The 18,718-nt window shown below is 40.7% G+C and overlaps 1 protein-coding gene across 3 annotated transcripts in view; it reads left to right on the top strand.

Moving 5' to 3' along the window:
- The first annotated feature begins 11,981 nt into the window (after window positions 1–11,981).
- Window positions 11,982–18,718, top strand: part of LOC115213347 (INO80 complex subunit D) — a 65,529-nt gene continuing 58,792 nt past the window's right edge. For 2 of the 3 annotated variants that reach the window (XM_029782282.2, XM_029782283.2), the window contains exon 1: window positions 11,982–12,291. The gene's annotated coding sequence lies outside the window, so the exon portion shown is untranslated. The remainder of the gene's footprint in view (window positions 12,292–18,718) is intronic. The other variant, XM_036503538.1, reaches the window with a different exon arrangement.

Below are 18,718 nucleotides of genomic sequence, written 5' to 3'. Positions count from 1 at the left end.
GTCTAGTTCCCATGTGTTCTGAGTTCTTATTTTTCCTACATATCTGCAACACACAAAGACGGCTTTGTCTGTTAATCTACCTGTGATACCACAGCACCTCTTATGTATCCATAGCGAACATTTGGTGCAGTGAATGGAATTACTTCCAACCACTAGTGTATCTAGGGAGGAGCGGTAGGGGCAGTCCACCTCAGGTGGAACTTTTAAAGGGGTACCATCTTTGGGTTAGTTGTAAGCAATGTGTTTTTTGTGGGGTCTGGGGGCAGCACACACTCTAGCTATGCTAGTGCTTCCAACTCCTCACCTACATATTCAGCAAGGCAATTTACCTAACAGAGAGTCTTGTCCACTTCCTTGCTAACAGCAACTTTGGTCTTTGCTAGGTTATCTTTAAGACCCTTTGATTCCAGGATTTTCTTCCATGCCTGGAATTTCTTCTCCAATACTACTATGCATTCTGCAATAAGAGAAAAGCGATCAACATAGAGTAGTTCCCATGGGCTGCAAGTTTTGAATTCCTCTGCTATAGCCTGGAGGACTATGATGAATAAGAGCAGACTAAGAACTGAACCCTGGTGAACCCCTACTTGTCGCTAAATTCACCATTGTATTCATGGCCAACTCTCACCTTACTGACAGCATCACTGTACATGACTTGTACAACTCTAAAATGCCACTCTTCTACTCCTAACTTCCTTAGAGACCATCAGATAACAGAGATGAGGACCCTGTTGAAAGCTTTCTCCAGGTCAACAAAATCTAAGTACAATTGCTTACTTTTGGCCAAATACTTTTCCTGCAGCTGTCTCACTAGGAAGATGGTATCTGTGGTACTCTCCCCATCTAGGAAACCAAATTGCCTCTCATCTAGTTTAATTTTATTCCTAAATAATTGAGCTATAACTCTCTCTCTGTAACTCTCATGACCTGGTCCAGCTGCTTTATACCTCTGTAGTTGTTTCTATCTAAGGTATCACCTTTACTCTTGAAACAGCCAACTATAATACTACCAGACAAGTCATTAAGGATGATGCCTTTCTGAATAACTTGATTAACTCTAGGAATGGCTAAGCTGCATCCTATACTGCTGGATATTTTGATCATCTTGGCAGTGACTCTTGATGGTCCAGGGAATTCCTCTATCTTCATATCCTTAATTGCCTTATCTCTCATACTGCTATCAACCCTGATGGCTGGTCCCTCAATTGGTTTGATATTTGAAAGACTCTCCTTCATCATCATCATCTGGCATGGGTTGGATGGTTTCACAGGAGCTGGCCAGGCGGGAGCCTGTGCTATGCTTCTGAGTGGTTTTTACGGCTGGATACCCTTCCAAATGCCAACCACTTTACAGTGTGGTTTGGGTGGTTTTTAAGTGGTACCAGCATTGGTGGGGTCACCAAGTAACTTTGCAAGACAAAGAGTCTTTGAGAGGAGAGGGAGAAGTGGAGGAGGTGATCGTGTGTCAGTTAATAAAAGACTAAAGTGTGACAGAGAGGCAGACACAGGTTACCCAGCCAGAAAGAGAGAGAGGGGGGGGGAAGAGAGTGAGAGTTAATAAGAATGAAGGCAGAAACAATTACCTAGAGAGAGAGAGAGAGAGAGAGTGGGAGTTAACGAGAGGTATATTGGTGTAAAGGAGATAGATGGTTACCTGGCCAGAGGTAAGGGCAAGGGAAGGAGGGAGAGAGAATGATCAAGAATGAGGGCAGAAACAGGTGTGTTGCTGCAGAGGATATACATGATTACCCAGTCAAAGGGGAGAGCAAGGGAAAGAGAGAGAAGGAGACTGCAACAGCAGGGGAGGGATAGCAGCAAGTGCCAGGGCATACTTGCAAGAAGTGGGAACCCTTTTCCCATGCATTTTCCACATTTAATAATGTTTCATAGTGGCACTTCCACACATCTTTCTCCTCTGAGTCACTAAGTGCAAGCATACCATAATCCATTCACACCCACCACATCTCTATTCTCTCTGATACACTACTTTGCAATCATGAACACCTCATGCCTCTGATCCTCACCCTGTAGAACATTCTTTCCTACTCTAGGCACAAGGCCCGAAATTTTTTGGGAGGAGGCCAGTTGATTAGATCGATCCCAGTACACAACTGGTACTAAATTTATCAACCCCAAAAGGATGAAAGGTAAAGTCAACCTCGGCGGAATTTGAACTCAGAATATAACGACAGACAAAATACTGCTAAGCACTTTGCCCGGCGTGCTAACGTTTCTACCAGTTCGCCGCCTTCACCCTGTAGGACATTGGCAAATCTCTTACCTTCTGCTATTCCTTTTGCTATTTAAACCTGTTGCCTAGCTTCCCTTCAGTCTACCAGATATAATTCTCTGCTTCCACTATTTTTCCAGGCTTGTCTCTTTCCCTTTATAGCACCGTCTACCTTTCTATTCCACCACCATGTCATCTTTGGCCTAACTGGGTGTTTGCACCAGCCACAGATTTAGTCTGCAGCCCTCAGTAGATTGTCTCTTCCAATTGTCCTCAAAGTTATATATCTCTACTTTGTCTCTTTTGTCAGAGGCTTCCATTAAAATATCTCTAAATTTTTGTTGGTTTTTTGGGTGTTTGAGCTTCCATAATCATCTTTTCCAGAACGGTTGATTTCTCTGATTCTTTCTACCTCTAAATCTGAAGTCACTAACTAGTAACCTATGTTTGGTTGTACACTCTTCACCTGGGAAAGACTTTGCACTTGCAAGTATCTCATTGCCTGGTAAAGTGGTATAACTGATCTGGCTTACCTGCCCACCAGACTGATAAGTGATTAGGTGGCTGGCTGGTTTTCTGAAGTTAGTGTTGCAGATCAAAAGATCATTTGTATCACAGAACTCCAGCAGCCTTGTTCCCTCCTCATTCTTAGAGCCAAAACCTATTTCTTTACTACCCACAAGGGGCTAAACACAGAGAGGACAAACAAGGACAGACAAATGGATTAAGTCGATTATATTGACCCCAGTGAGTAACTGGTACTTATTTAATCTTAGAGCCGAAACCATAACCACCATGCACACCATAGAATCCATAGGAATGCTGCCCAACATGTCCATTAAAGTCACCAGCCACAATTACATGAAATGTGATACATATTTACAGGCAGGTGGACAAAATCATTTAAAATTCAATCTCTTGGAGAACAAAATAGTGCAACATGGCGACAGAAAGAAAGCAGATGCAGATTTTTCAAATGCTCAGCTTATGGCATAGCAACTAAGGGATTTTTCAGGAACTTTCTTTTGATAGTTATTAACCTTTTTAACTCCTCACTGGTGGATGATGCTCTGAAAGTATTGCTCCTAGAATAGGAATAGGGTGGAGGAAGTTCAGAGAGCTATTTTTCTCAGAGTGAAAAGTATTTGTATGATATTTGTGTGCAAATGGCTATACTCAACGGTAGTGAGACATGGGCTCTGAATGCAGAAGGCATACGTAGACTGGAGAGAAATAGAAATAAAGTTAGTATGCTCCATTGGATGTGCAACATCAGAGCATGTGTGCAATAAAATATATTGAGAGAAAAGTTGGGTGTAAGGGGAATCAAATGTAGCAAGCAAGAGAGAAGACTACATTGGTTTGGGACATGTTATGCGTTTCAATGAGGACAGATGCATAAAGTAGCGTCAATGGTGCCTGTGGAAGATGTGGGATGAAGTGGTAAGGATCGATCTCAGGATGCTGTGCTTCACAGAGGAAATGACAATAGACTGAGATGTATGGAGATATGAGGTTCTCTATACATCTCAGTAAAACTAAATTCTAGAAGTGTTGTGTGACCCACGCGACCCTTAACAAACACCCTACCACAACAAACCAAACAACACCTCTACATTTCTTCTCTTCCTCCTATTTCCACTTGATGCACTATGCTTACCTTCCACTAGCCAATCATCTCCTCTTGGCCCTGTCTCACTGTTATCTGCTAACCCCCACCCCCACCGATCTGTGTGTTCTATCCACAAATAACAAGAAAACTTTTGACACACCCTACCCCATCAAACCAATCGACATCTCTTCATTTCTTCTCTTCTTCACATTTCCTCCTTCATGCATTATGCCTACCTCTCACTCCTCAATCTAGTCCTCATGGCCTTGTTTCTCTGTATCATTGCTATCCGGTAGCCCCCACCCCCAGCTCTATATATGCCTAGGTTTTCACCACTCACTTCCTCCCCCTCTGCACTCTCTAATCACGCTTCTTTGCCAATATCCTGCTGCATATATTATGACCTTCAAACCTCAAGGATATGAACTGTCACTTGCCACCATCTCTCTCTCTCTCTCTCCCTCCTTCTCCTGCACTTCCCTCAGGTTGGGTAACCATGTATCTCCTTTGTGGCAGCACACCTGTCTCTGTCTTCGTTCTTGATCTCTCTCCCTGGCCAGGTAACCTTGTACCTCCTCTACAGCAAGACACCTTTTCCTTTTTCTGCCTCCCTGTCTCACTATAACCGTTCATCATCTGACACAGGACCCACTCCTCCAATGCTCCCCACCACTTTTCAAAGGTTCTTTGTCTTGCAAGTTACTTGGTTACTCCGTCAGTGCTGGTGCCACTTAAAAACCATCCAGTCTACACTGTATAGTGGTTGGCATTTGGAAGGGCATCCAGCTGTAAAAACCTTGCCAAAAATGACCTCACCTATGCTTGTGCCACGTAAAAAGCACTTGGTTCACTCTGCTGGGTGGTCAGTGCTAGGAAGGGCATCAAGCTGTAAAAATCCTGCTAAAACAGTACACAGAAGTCTGGGGTAGGCTTCTGCCTGGACAGCTCCTTTCAAACCGTCCCGCCCATGCCAGCATGGAAGGCAGATGATGATGATGATAAGTTTAGTGTTTATGAAAAATTGAATTATGTTATGAAATTAGTTGGAGATTTTTCTTTTAGAGAGTAATATTTCTATCTGAAGAATGGTGAGCATTGTGAAGTACAAAGTAAAGTTCTTGTAAATGGAATCATTGACACAAGGTTTCTCTATGGTATTGTTAATGCTACGTTGTGTTATGATTATTTAGATAACATAACGGGAGACTTTATATATGGCTTAATAATCAAGCAGCCATGGGAACTGACTCACACTGACTATTTCATTTAAATAAGGCTGCTTAAATACAGCAATAAGTAACAGATATTATTTAGGAAAAAGGGAGTGTGCCTATGACCTTCATAGGTTCTTTGAGTATGGCCAGATTGAAGCACTTGATGTTTACCTTGAATTTCTGCTAGTTGGTGGTGAAGGCAAAATGAGGACAGGAAATTGAAGTTCAGAGGTTTGTTGTTCTGGTAAGGAATGATCGAGTATAATGGCTAGAATGGGCTTGGATGCAGGTATTATGCAGCTATCTAATCCAGAAGAGTAAATGCTGTTGAAGTTATAGTGTAAATGACAGAGAGACGAACCACAAAGACATGCACCAAAGGGTAAAGTATGACTCCTTGCAAATCAGTCAGATGACCTTCTTTTAGATCAGGCCTTGGATGTTTAGTTCAGGCCTTCTTCTAAGATGTGAGAACAGTATTCCATTGTGAATCTATCTTGAGCTTTGTGGAGAGTTGTTAGCCAATTGTTCAATATTTTCTGTCTCTTAAGAGCAAAGTTAGTATTCGGGATTTAATTTTTATTCCATTATGAAATCATCAGGAGAGGTCATTAGTAACTCCTAACAATAGAGAGATGATTTAGAAGATTTAATTTTGTGTTGGCAAAGAGGGAGTAAGGTTTGATTTCTAACATTAGCTATTATACTAACACCAGCAATACTACTGGGAAAGACAGGAGCATCATAACTCCCATTTCTTCAACTTTGCAGATCAATAGGTGTCAGGAACACCTGAGAAATAGCATTAATAAAAAAACAAGGAAGCTGTTGGCTCTTTTCATGACATCCATTTATCTCATTTGGCATGGCATAAATAAATTCACCATTTAGGTTTTGAAGAAAATGTGGTGTTATTCTGCTGTGTTGTAGGGAAGGACTAGAAGTGAGGGAGTAGGTATGTCCTATTGGAAGTGAGGCCTGTGGGTCCCACCAGAAGGGCCACGGTGGACATGTGGAGTCAGTGAGGCACAAGCAGTCAGTGCATCAGAGCGGGTGTATTAGATGATACGGCAACGGATGGAGCATGTGGACGTTGAGTGAATCTTCCAGATCGAGGCAGAGTATGTGGATGTTGTGAGCGACCCTTTCTCTGGACCGACAGGTAAAACTACTGCCATTCTTTCTTTGCTTCTGTCTTTTTCCTCCTTCACATCTCAGAAAACTCTTGAATGATGTCATGATTTGAGTTAGTTCCCTTTAATTGTAAGTTTACTTGTTACTTTATGTAACCAATCATATTTAAACAGAGTATTCAGTGCAAGTCAGTTCAGCTCAATAAATCACAGATAAAGCTTCCTCTTATTTTCTTTTATCTAATTATCTATGTCATAACAATGCATAACAAATGAGGATAAGTTATTATGCATTTCATTCCATCCAAATGGAAGAAAATCTTGAAATAAATATAAATCATCATCATCATTGTTTAACATCTGTTTTCCATGCTGGCATGGGTTGAATTGTTTGACTGAGGACTGGCAAGCCAGGAAGCTGCACCAGGCTCCAATCTGATCAGGCAAGGTTTCTACAGCTGGATGCCTTTCCTAACGCCAACCACTCTGCTGGCCAAGCTGCACTGGCATCGGCCATGCTCAAATGGTGCTTTTTATGTGCCACTGGCACTGGCATCAACCATGACTACGATCTCACTTGGTTTGTCGGGTCTTCTCAAGCACAGCATATCTCCAAAAGTCTCGATCGTTTGTCATTGCTTCTTTGAGTTCCAACGTTCAAAGGTCATGCTTCACCACCTCATCCCAGGTCTTCCTGGGTCTACCTCTTCCACAGGTTCCCTCTACTGTTAGAGTGTGATGCTTCTTCATCCATACACAACACATGACCATACCAGCGCAGTCGTCTCTCTTGCACACCACATCTGATGCTTCTTATGTCCAACTTTTCTCTCAGGGTGCTTTCACTCTGTCATGTGTATGCACACTGACATTACACATCCAGCGGACCATGCTAGTTTCATTCCTTGCAAGCCTACGCATGTCCTCAGCATTCATAGCCCATGTTTCACTGCCGTGTAGCATGGCTGTTTGCACACATGCATCATACAGTCTACCTTTCACTCTGAGTGAGAGCCCCTTTGTTGCCAGCAGATGTAGGATCTCTCTGAACCTTGCCCAGGCTATTCTTATTCTCACAGCCACGTTCTCAGAGCATCCACCCCTGCAACTGACTTGGTCACCTAGGTAATGTAAGCTATCAACTACTTCTAGTTTTTCTCCTTGGTATGTGATGGAATCTGTTTTCTGTACATCTTGGCATTTATTGCCTTTGTGCATCGGCCAAACACAAAAGCTATCTTCCCAGTTAACCTTGCTTTGATATTGCTGTACCTCTTACGTGTCCATAGCTTACACTGGGTACAACATACAGAGTTTCTACCTATGTCTTTTCTACAGATCAAGTAGGGCTGTCTATCTGAAGGGATTTGTGATTTGTCTGCCTTCCTACTTACTAAGACTTTGGTTTTTGCTTGGTTAACTTTAAGGTCCTTCGATTCTAGACCTTCCATACCTGAAACTTCTCTTCTAGTTCTGTTAATGACTCAGCTATTGAACAAGGCTTTCAGCATAGAAGAGCTCCCAGGGGCAGCCTGTCTTGAATTGCCTGGAGGACTATAATGAATAATGCTTCCTGTCCATGCATGCCCCATGGCTGTTTCACCGGCCCCTGCAGTCTTCACTTCTGTTAGCTCACCTGCAATCCTCACCACCAACACCACATAGCTCATCACAGCCCATAACACCATACGCACCCTTGATCTACAGATCATTCAGCCGGCTTTCCCACTCACTCCTCACTCTCAAACTGGTTTCATAATCAGCCAACCAAGGAGGAGGGTGCCACTTCCTCTGTGGTCGCTGTGCGACCCCAGGACTGGCCAGAGTTCCTGGCATTCTGCTGCTGGCTTTATCATCTTGCCTACTGTTGCAGTCTTCATCTTCTTGCCCACTGCTGCTGGTTCCATCCTCTGAGGCATTGACAATCTTCCACACATCCAAAACGTGGCATAGCATACCATCAACAGAGACATTGTTCTTTGAATTGATGGAGGTTATTGTTCCCTTTCCCCATCATGATGTACACCGTGCATTTGGGGGTTTTACCCAAACTTCTACCCCGACCTGCACGAAGGTGTGCTCTTCCTCTGCCCCAGGTCGCATTGATGCAGTACATGGATGTCTCCACTCATACCTGAATATTGCCCTGTTGGCACCGACTCCTCAGCCTGTCCTGACCTGGGTGATATATTGTACCAAAATATGGCCTCGATTGGTGAAATGCAGCCCCTCTCTGCCATGGTCTTGATGGTATGATGATGCCTTTCCACCACCCCATTCCCACCTGGCCAGTATGCCGCCCTGAAGAAGTGGTTGACCTGCCACCCATCAAGCATTTCTTTCAGCACCTCCGAGCGAAATGCAGTGCCATTATTCAGAAGCAGCTCATCCATGGGGCCTCATTCCAGGAATATCTCATTCAATACTTTCACACTTTCCTCTGCGGTCCCTGTCTTCATCTCCCTCCATATTGCCAACCACCTCGGTCCGCAGTCAACCATTGAGAGGTATGTCCCCTGCCGGTAGTGTGTTATGTCCACTGCCAGTTGTTTCCAGTCATGGTCCACTGGAATACTTCCCGCCTTTTGTACGCCCGGAGCAGGGTTGATGGACTGGCACCTGTCACAGCTGCTAACCACTCTCTGCACGCTCCGTCTTGTTACATCGGAGTCGACTTTCATGGCTAGGAACAACATCCCGTGCATCCCCATATGATGCATGGTATGCAATCTCCTCAACTCCGAGTCACTCAGACGGCGTACTGCAGCGACAGCCTGCTCCGCATCCTCTGGCACCTGCAACCAGGCTTGCTTTACCCTGGTCAGGACATCTGCCCTGTTCTTCTCAGAAGGCACAAAGATCATGCTCAGCTTCAGATTGAACTCAGTGGTTAGTTCACGCAGTATCTCCAATTGACGCTTTACCAACATCTCTGCGGCCCCTTTGGTTCGCACCCTCTGCTTATTGGTGTTGACTGCTGTCACCCAACCAAGTACAGTGGCCGAATTGGTCCTGATTCCTATGGTGCGCAGCCCCCACTTCAAGGCTAGGTTCACTCCCTTCAAACACGGCATCTAACTCTGCCACATTGATATGATTGCAGTCATCCGTCTTCCTGAGCCAGGCTGCATCTTCCACCATGACACCTCCCACTTCCAAGACAACCCCTATTGCGATGCTACTGGCATCACACCATACAATCTCGCTTTTTGATTTGGGAACATACCGACTGTCCCTCACTGGATCCTCTGTTCTCACTCTGACCAAGACTTTCTGTATCATGTCAGTGTCTTCTCCCCCACTCAATCCTTCCACTTCGCTCCTTCAGCTCGTCTCTTGAAGCTACATGCTGTCTGGAGCCATCCTGCAATCGGGTAGTATCTCACCAGCTTCCCACATAGTTCCCGAATGTTACACGTGCTTCCTACCCATGCATGTCCTGTGGCTGTTCTACCAGCCCCTGCAGCCTTCACTTCTGTCTACCTCATCTGCAATCCTCTCCACCAATACCACATAGCTCATCACACCACACATTCTTTACTGCTAGATATCTGCCTCCTATTACCCTCTCCCCCATTGCACATTATCAACATCCATCACTCATGATCTTTTACAATCACCCATTTCCATTGGTATCTGTTATTCTCTCTCTCTGCCTCTTCTGTCCTTGATGATATCACTCAATCTCCTTCACTTTTATCATCCTTTCTCCTTTTCCTATCACTTCATTGTTTCCCATTACACCATTCAGGAAGTATCTGTTCAATCTTGACTAACAACAAACGTGTAACCTCCTATCACTCACTTTCTCTTATATTGGCCTTGTCCTCCTCCATCATTCTCTACTCTTGCTCTGGTCCTCTTTACTCTCTCTTCTACCTGTTGGGAGAAGGCAACTTCCTGTAGGATAGAGAACAATGTTTAGAGCTACTGAGGTAAAAAACAAACAAACAAAAAAACACCTCACTACTACAAAAAACAAACACTTGGTACTCACTGGTTGGTGTACAAATGGACACAGCTGAGAACAGAGAGAGCTCTTTAGTGTCGCAGAGGTCATAGTAACCTCTTTAGTGTCGCAGAGGTCATAGTAACCTCTCTAGTGCTGGTGCTACAGTAAAATATACCCAGTAGACTCTGTGAAGTGGTTAGCGATAGGAAAAACATCCAGCAATAGAAAACATGTAAAAAATATAATGCACGATTGAGATGTGGTCCCTCTACCATTAGAAAGTCAGTAATACCAATTAAAAACTATGATGACCAGTCCAATCCATGTCAGCTTGGAAAAGCCGGCTGGAACATTGTGGCCAGATATTTGCCTAACATTCGTCCACAATATGTATGTATGAAATAATCGGACTGAATACCCGTTCACGCGGTTAAACAATTAGGAGTGAAGGACTCCTAGCCTTTGTCAGGGCATCCTTCTAGGAGAAGGTAACTCAGGTAACTGAGATAACTCCGACATAAAACCTGCGGCTCAGTGGTTACCGATGATGTTGACTTGTTCTTCTTTTCGGATTATGGCTGCTGTTGCTTAGTGTGTGGGATTGACTCAGTGCACGGCCTTTCCTCACTTAAAAAAAAATCTTGCACAGGCATTGCACGATAACAACATTGATTAAGCTTCGTGCAATGGCAATACTCGATAACGAGGGGGCAGCCACTATGTACATCTGTGTATGTATGTATATATGTATGTACGTATGTGTGTACGTCTGTATGTGTGTATGTATGTATGTATGTGTGTATGTATGTATGTACATACATATGTGTGTGTGTATGTATGTATGTACATACGTATGTGTGTGTGTATGTATGTATATATGTATGTACGTATGTGTGTACGTCTGTATGTGTGTATGTATGTACGTATGTGTGTATGTACATACGTATGTGTGTATGTGTGTGTGTATGTATGTATGTACATACGTATGTGTGTGTGTATGTATGTATATATGTATGTACGTATGTGTGTACGTCTGTATGTGTGTATGTATGTACGTATGTGTGTATGTACATACGTATGTGTGTATGTGTGTGTGTATGTATGTATGTACATACGTATGTGTGTGTGTGTAAAAGAATGAATTATTGTTTGAAATAACTTTTTATAGTCAATTTTTCAAAAAAAAAAAAAAAAAAGATACAAATATTTCGTGGAAAGTTGTCATAAATATTTTGTAAGAATTGGAAATCTTTGAGAAAATTTAATTGCCATTTCCTGATTAAGCCAATGTTTAATGAGCTTCGACTGTATTAACCAATCAAAATATCTATTGGTCTTTAATAATTTCCCCATTGACTAATCAACATGACGAATTAGGAATTGTGCACGTAGCCCGTTGTTAGTATAAAAGAGACATTTTTCGTTACCTTGCCAATATAAAAACAATAAAATTCGGGGATAATTTTTTTTTTGTAATTTAGGTAATATTTGTGTAAAATTTAAAGCTGCCTCGTCCTACTTGGAAGGTTAGCTTTTTAAGTGAGGAGTGAGTTTCTCTTTATTTCCACACAACGATCTTACTATTAGATGCAGGGGTTTCATTCATCAACTCAAGGGCTTGAGTAAGCAGTCTTTGGTACTACTTTCTTCAAGTTTTTTAGCTATTTTTTCTGGATTCGCTTCTTTTCATATAAAATCATTTATAAAATACCAGTAACATCTTTCATTTTATTGCGAATTATCATACGAGTATTTGACAAGAGCTTAATTTAAGAGAAAACGAAAACTAATTTTTCGGCGGAGGAATGTCATATACAACTGCGCAGTATGATCCATACATCTACGCAAACATCTAAAAAATAATGAATTCTACTTATTTTTATACTTTTATTCTTAAGAATTGTTTTTCTAAAAGTATCTTTTCGTACTTTATAATGTTAGAAAGTGTGGAAAATGGGTTGATTTGTTGTTAATGGTGGGTTGTCGTCGAGCCGCATCTCCCGACCGAAGTGTCCACTCGGCTTTGTTCTGGGTCACCAGAAGCGAATCTTCAAAACAGCTCATGGCGGCCATTTTGACTGGCAACTTGTCGTGAACGAAAAATTATGATTAGCATTTCGGATAAGAAATGGCCCGAAATTTAACACAAGGTAAGCTCAAATCCACGGGTTTCACTTACAAAAATACTATCACTAAAAATTTGATGTAAGCGCCTTTGAAAATAATTATTGCCACTGAAAAAGAAAGCATTAAATAATCTCCGCGAAAAGCGTCCAGAAATTTTGTTGCTTTTTCTCTCGATTCGCTTCTTTTTCGTTCGATCGATTCCTCTTTCGTTGTTCATTAAATCCTAGTTTAGCTCCTTCAATTATATTCATTCTTACTAGACACCAGGAATTATTTTTATCGAGAGAACTTTGCAAATTTGTCAGTTTTCATAGAAATTCGTCGAAAACGAATTCGTAACTCGTCAGCTTTGAATCGTTTCTGCGATTTCCGTTATTTTCTTTATTATTATTTCTTCTTCTTATTGTCTGTATTTGTGGGAAACTGAATAATGTCGATCGTTATGACCGTGTTGAAGCCTTAAATAGCGTGTTTCTGTGTGATATCTGCCCAGATATTTCCCTCTGTTTATATCCAACTAATCATGTCTTGTTTATATTAAGAAGCAACAACATCCACCGAAAGATCCTCCGATCTCCACTTTCCATGTGGACTTCCGTCTCAAAAGCTTTTATTAACGCATTAGACATTGTTACAGCTGTTGCTGTTTGTTAAAATAACTTCTCTCTCATCCCATTTAATTCGCTTTTTCTACAAATATTCATTGCTTTCCTCTCGATTTCCAAATCCAAACCGTCTCCAATTTCTCTCACCTTCCAAACCTCTTTAACCTCATCTCATCTAAAATATTTCTCTTCTTTCCACATCAAATGTTCATTTAAGTAGCTTATTTCACGTAACAATCGCTATTTTCCCGCATAGATTCCTCCCTTTTCCCTACATTCTTCATTATTATTATTATTATTAAGCCACATGGTGACATCTCTCTTGTCTCAGAAAAGGCTACAATTTGATATAATTTCCTTTTCAGTTCTGTCCATTGATATTAAGGGATTAATTGATATTTTCATGAAGTAATTAAAGAGCAACCAACTTCAATTTAATGACTAATTATCCTATTTCAAACCCTCGCCTCTGCTTCTTGTGTTACAGGAAGTCCTTTGTATCTTTGCAATTCTCTCTCCACTTCCTTTATTCCTTCAGAACTTCTCTTTAGATTCTCTTTATATTCCTCAACAATAATCTTCTGGTTTTGTTTTCCTAAAAGTCCTTCTCTTGTTGTTGTTGTTGTTGTTGTAATACAAAGTAATTAAAAAAAGAAAAGAAAACCATACCAAACAACCAAAAAAACAAACAAAAAAACTGGGTGGGGTTGAAACCACAACACCACTACCACCAGCACCACCACCAGCACTACTAGCACCAGCACCACAACTTTACTCTTTTTGACCACTTTCAAACACAGTATTGTGCTGTTATTGTGTCGCTGATCTACAAAATATCTTTATTATTATTATTATTGAAGTTGGTCTGTGAATCTAGAACAGATATTTTTGATCTCCTTTATTATTTCATATCAGTTGTTGTTGTTGTTGTTGTTGGCCTTCCTCAACATTAAACGTCTCAGCATTGAGCCAACTTCATCTTTTACACAGTTTTTCATTACATTTTATAAATATTCCAGTCCAACAACATAAACAACAACGTAAAGCTCCCCCTCCCCCGACTCATGCGAAGTAGTTTCTACACCCACATCTAAAACATCCAGTGTGTATAATTCTAAAGCTGCTCAATTGCAACGAACTCCTCCTCTCAATAGCTTTATTTACAAAAATAACTATTCACCAAACTCAACCGTTACACGTAGTAGATACGCTGGCAGATGTGTGTATAGACACACACACACACACACACACACACGCTTGTATATGTATGAATATGTGTCTGTTTGCATGGGTGTGTGTGTGTGTGTGTCTTTATATATCTTGTTATTGTATATCGCTAGCTTCAGTCGTTAGATGTTGGTTATGTTCGGGTTCCATCTTCTGAGGGTGAAAACGATTATATCGGATTCAGTACTAATTTTGAAAACCCCGAGAAGAAGACATCGTGGGCCTGAGCGGAATTTGAACTCACAATTTGAAGCAACCTAATACCCGAAGACGTTGGCCAGTGTTATATCTCACTCTCTCTTGTGTGTGTGTGTGTGTGTGTACACACGCGTTCACGCACACTTGTAAATCTTTATGCATATATATATATGTATATATATATATATATATATATATATATATATATATATATGAATGATATTTCTACCTGTTTACATCCTGATTATTGTCATCGTCATTTTACATCCGCTTTCCACTCTGGTATGAATTGGACTGGTTAGGGAACCACATTTCTCTTGTAAGTTTAATTTAGACTTAATTTTTTCTGCCAGGTGCCCTTCCCAACACTAAGAACTTTAGGCAATGGATCGGGTGCATATAAATGTATGTATTGTTTACTGTGCTTACACATATGTATATATCTATCCATTCATACAAATATATATATGAGAGAGAGTGTGATGTGAAGAAAAGTAAGCAGAACCCATCCTCATTCTCACCAGCATCTTACGGTACAAGTGGTTCTCCACCCAAACACGGTGAACAATATCCTGGATCTCTGCTTCACAAATAATATGGAACTTCTTTATAATGTGAACGTGACACTGGTGCTTAGTATTGGATCACAATGCAATAGAGCTGACAATGTATGGCTGAAGGAAGCAGTAGGTATGCAGTCTATAAGAAGCATCCAGGCTCTATCCAGTCTGAACTCCTACAAAGCAAACTAGAAATTAATATAGAAGGAGAGAATTGGTAGAACTGTGTCTCTACACCTGACATCTATAAGCAATTTATGTCAGTAATGCATAAAATTTGTCCTAGAGAGAAAAGTCGACTGCACAAGAACAAAATTCCCAGTAAGAGGAAAGTTCTTATGAAGAACAAGGGTTGCAAACCACCAAAATAAACAATCAAAAATCCTGTCATAAAACGACACTGCTGGAGATTAAGAAAAATTTGCAATACTGCTCTGTAAAAGCGAGAGCAGAAAAAGAAGGCAGGGTTATACAAAATATAAAGCAAACCTTAAAGCTTTCTTTAAATATGCTAAAGAAACAGCCTCAGTGCATTGCAGAGTAGGATCATTCTTCCAAGTAAATGGCTCCCTAAACTTCAAGCCCCACTAGGATAAGCGAAATATTGAATATGCCTAAACTGGGCAACTAGCCCTAATGGATTCTCAGATATTCTAAAAACAGCAGTCTGTCTTCCAGAGTTTTCTTGTAATTAGCAAACTTCTAAGTTTGTTAAAACAAGGCTTAACAATATCCCTATTTATAAAAGCAGAAACAGAGATGTTAAAAATTAAAGACATATCTCTAACTTCACAGCAGAGTCATAGAATGAAATGTCAGGAGGTAACTAATCACATTCCTTGAAGAAAATGACTTGCTATTTTACACCCAACATGGTTTTTGATCAGGAAGAACCTGTCTGACTCAGCTCCTACAACATTATGACTGGCTGTTAAAAAACTGTTGTGCAGCTATTCAAATTATGTGGATATATTTATCTTAGTTTTGCAAAAGCCTTTGATAAAGTTAGTCATACATGATCAAGGCATAGTTGGAAAGCTTGGAGAATGGCTGCATGACTTTTAAAAGTTAGAAGTCAGTCAGTAATAGCCAATGGTACCATCTCCCAGGAAATGATGATAGTGAGTGGAGTCCCACAGGGTACTGATTGGGATCACTGCTGTTTTATAGTGGCTCTCTCATATGCCATCAGCTATACAGTCAGCCATCTATGCTAGCAATGCAGACAATAAGAAAGTATCACAGGTGATAAAAAGCTTGTTACACACCTGCAACATAACCTAAAGGCTTTTTATAAGCTGATTGAAGAAAATGATAAGCAATTTAATGCTGAAAGGTTCCAAACCCTCCACTGTCAGCACAAAAAGTTAAATGCAATGCAGACAAAATACTCTGCAGTGGAGGGACTGCAGTCTCAACATCACTGTCAGTACATGACCTGGGCAGAAACATGAGTAATGAAGCGATGTCGATGGATTGAAAAAAAACTCAGAAAAAGAGGGCAGGAGACTACGATGGTCTTCTGGAGACCGTCTCCCAATTGTGGTTACCACATAATGTAAAATTAATGGCAGAACTTGAAGCAATCTAATGAGGATTGTCTTGGTGCAGCAGATCAGCTACTGGGAAAACAGTTAAGACTCTGCTTCCTAGAGCAAAGACAGGAAAGATAGACAATATGTCTGGAAGGATTTGTACCAAACTTTGGCATTAAAAGCTATGCTAATTCCAGAACAGGACACTCCTGCATAGTGCCAAAGATCCCATCCTTGCCATCCAGATTTAAATCCAAATACTATCATAGCTTAGGATTCAAAGACCCTTAGCTTTTCAATATCCTACCAAAAGACTAGAGAGACCTACATGGCATGAATATAGATGTCTTCAAAAAGCAACTGGGTCTTCTACCATACAGAATTCCAGATGACCTACTTCAAGGCAAGAAACACAACTGAGGATAGCAACTTTAAACTCCTTCATTTCCTAAATACTATTTAAAGAATGAGGATCAGTAAAAGTTTCGGGCCACCAGTGGTGGTCCTCCAACATGGACACAATTAAAGGCGAAATAAGTAAACAATAAAAGAAAGATAAATGGTACTATTCTACATCCTGTTTCAGAGCATATTTATTGGAAAGAATACTTTTAAAATAGGGAAAGTGGCCAACTTGTGGTGAGGAAAAGTATCCAAGATGATGTTGAAATCAGAGAGGTCGGTCTTCAGTCTTGTTATTTACTGTGAGGCTGAAGTAATCATATGAACTGGTGAAGTTGTTGACTAATCGCTGCAATTCCTGATGTGTGATAAAGAGTAGCATGGTCATCTGTGTATTGAGACTCTAAGATGCATTGAATGTTGGTAAGTCAATGAGATCAAAATATGCCTATGTTAAATAGTCTACCATCAAATTGGTATCTCATGTCATCACCTGGATTGTCTGGAGGGAGTCGAAAAGGTGTCACAGACAAGTATAAAAAGGATACAACCCTGCTTCAATCTACATGTGATTGGGAACTATTCAGAAAATTTGGTTTGAAAAACAACCTGACATATTGTCTTGCAGTGCTTCCACTTGTGAGGGGAAGTGGTTTGGGCACTTTCCCTCACAAGCACAGTCACTTATCACCTCCTTCCTCTCCTCAAATGCATATTTACCATAGACCATGCATCCACTCTTGTCTAGCGATTAAAGCCACTTCTTTCTTTCTCAGTCGAGGGACCTACTTGGTGATCTTGTTAGTGCTGGTGCTACAGAAGCAGCACCTAATTACACTCTGTAAAGTGTTTGGTACTAGGAAGAGCATCGAGGCATAGAAAGCATGTCAAAGCAGACATTGGAGCTCAGTGCAATTCTTTGCCTTGGATCCTGTTGAACGGTCTAGCTCATGCTCTCTACAGAAGTCTTTCACGTTTTGGATTATCTCTTAGACATTTAGTAAAACACTAAAATGTACCCATTATTTTAAGTGAAAGGTGAATTTGATAGTTGGGTTGAGATGTAGGTTTTGAAGCAGTAGTTTTGGAATATTCTTTCTGTCACTGACTTTGAAAGAAATGTTCACATCTGCAGAGTGGTTGAGTTCTGTAACAGTATATAATGTCTCTTTTCTTTCGAAATTAACTATATGATACCTGTTATATTTACTTTTGGTGGATGTTTTAATGGGAATGTACACCAAGTATTCTCTGTATTTCTGCCAGGACAGTCTTTCCTATCGCTGACAATGTTCATTGTTGGAGTAACCTCATACTGTATAGTAGGTACATACATGTTTTTCTGGTTGTATTTTTAAGTTTCTCAACAAAAGAATAGAAAAATAAATAGATTAATTTTTTTAAAAACCTAGTTTTTAACTGAGAAACAAGGCTATTTCATTGAGTTCTCAGGTAGGTAGGCATGTATGGATCTGTGCATGCATGAATGTTTATTACATTTGTAAATGTATATTTTGACTTGTGTGTAAATGTATTTAGTTTTGTGAAAAGTGTCTGTGCTGGTGCCACATAAAAAGCACACAGTCTACACTCTGTAAAGTAATTTGGTGTTAGGAAGGGCATCCCAGCCAAAGAAACCCTGCCAAAACAGACAGTTGGAGCCTAGTGCAGCTCTTTGGGTTGCCAGCTCCTGTAAAGTCCTTCAACCCATGGAGAACAAATGTTAAATGATGTTCAGTTCCATTCCTGGATTGTAGTTGTAATGTAACATTTCTAATATTTTGATGTCTATTTTAACAAAATTAGGACAGGTGGTAAGTCAGGGTCTCAATAATCCCAAGCCAGTCACTAACAAATTGACATGCTTGATGTTAGCACACGTCTCTATGAATGTATATACACTCCTATAATAGTTGTATGTCT

This window comes from Octopus sinensis, linkage group LG6 (genome assembly GCF_006345805.1).
Source record: "Octopus sinensis linkage group LG6, ASM634580v1, whole genome shotgun sequence".
Lineage (NCBI taxonomy): Eukaryota > Metazoa > Mollusca > Cephalopoda > Octopoda > Octopodidae > Octopus > Octopus sinensis.
Note: the sequence above shows the minus strand (reverse complement) of the source record. Positions and strands in the feature narration are given on the sequence as shown.